Genomic DNA, 1,761 nt, shown 5'->3' with positions numbered 1-1,761 from the left:
TTTTACTTCATTATATTGCTGCTAACTTACACAGGCAGCTTCAAAATGTGAATAATAAAATAGTGTAATATCGACATACATCAATTAATTTTTCTGAGTTTGCAATCAGTATAAAATAGTGTACAATGATTTCATATAAAAAAGTTCAAAGATAAAATAGTGTATAAGCAGATGCATTCAGAAAAATGGGCTCAAATGGGATTTCTAAGTAAACATGGTACAGCATTTTTTTGTGAATTAACAGCTAAGGAGTCAACAAAAAGTGTGGTGTATTTAAAATATGAATATTTTGAATAAGAAGCACACAATTAAAGTTTAGATTTAGTCGATTGGATTATAAAAGCTTCTAATTCATTTTTCTCCAAACTATACTTTTCATGTTAAACTACTTCATTATTCCAGCGACGAAATAAGAGGTTAGCAGAAACAAAGATTAGAAGATGTAACACTGTTCGCTTGGCATGAATTTGTAAGCATGCATGGGAGCGTATCTACCGGATGCGGAAGTATCTATGTATGTGTAAATTCTTTGCTCGTTACAGGTGTTTCGATACACCACTCAGCGGTAGAGCCAAGGGTTTAAAGCTTCGCTAGCCCTGCGGATAGGTAATGCAGTTTTATTTTAGCGTGTGTGTGGGTGTAGCTAGAAGTTGAGTCCTTTCACTTCGGAAAATAGCGGCCTAACGGAGGTGGAGTAACTTCTTCGCCCCGATTAGTCTTAATAAAGGAGAGCTGATGGATCGAATCAATTAGTCGAACAGAAAGTACGGTGAAGCTTCAGTGTCAAACGGTCGTGGAAATTATAATTGGTAAAGCAAAGCGCGGGTGAAATTTCTAGTATATAATAAAGACACAAAAAACTGTTAGTGTGCGAAAGTCTTACGCGAATTTGAAGCGGTTAGGTGCAACAAACGGAATTTACTGGGATACCGTCGTCTACACGGGCCACCAAACCCGTTGGAAAAAATATGGAAATTGAGGTGAGTCCTAAAACAACAAGCAAAATAAAAAAATTATATATTTTTCTTATTTAGTTTTTTTATGAAAAAAAAGGTAATAAAGTAGAAAAAATGTGAGCAACTGAGGGCTATGCACGTAGTGGCGTCTGTATTGACCTACAAGCTCGTGTTAATATGTATGTATGTAGATATATACATATGTACATACATACATACATATGTGCAACCTAAATAGATAAAAGAGGTATTCACGCAGTAAGACGTCCTCTGAAAAAGAAAGATATGGGTGTAACACCGCGGACTATTGACATTTTTTCTCGTCTTTGAATTTTGTTTTTTTTTTGCCTAGGTACTCATACGTAGATTTTACTTATTTATTTACCAGTTTTGTGTATCTTTTTTTTTTATTATTGAATATCAGTTTGGCACAGTTTTTGTACCACGCTTTTATTAGCTCGGGATGTAACTATGCAATATTGATGTGCCTAAAAGATGCAGCGATTTCCATTCTCAAGTTACACACCTGATGACAATACGAATGGGAATTGCTTTCCATTTTAAAGTAACCTGATGACAGTACGAATGGATAATTTTAATAGCGAGGTTTTAGTTTTTTAAACTATAATTTTATTTATTGTTGAATGAATTGAACTATTATTGTAACTGAAGTAATCTGATAGGTAATTTTTTCCCCGATTTAATGGTTGTATCATCCGTTAAAATTTTGGTTTTCTTGAAGTAGTAGGTTAGTTAGGTGAATAGAGATATTTATGAATGCATATTGTTAAATAAAGAAGGAACA

Source organism: Rhagoletis pomonella, unplaced genomic scaffold, assembly GCF_013731165.1.
Source record: "Rhagoletis pomonella isolate Grant_MI unplaced genomic scaffold, Rhpom_1.0 Rhpom_scaffold_00003, whole genome shotgun sequence".
Classification (NCBI taxonomy): Eukaryota; Metazoa; Arthropoda; class Insecta; order Diptera; family Tephritidae; genus Rhagoletis; species Rhagoletis pomonella.
Note: the sequence above shows the minus strand (reverse complement) of the source record.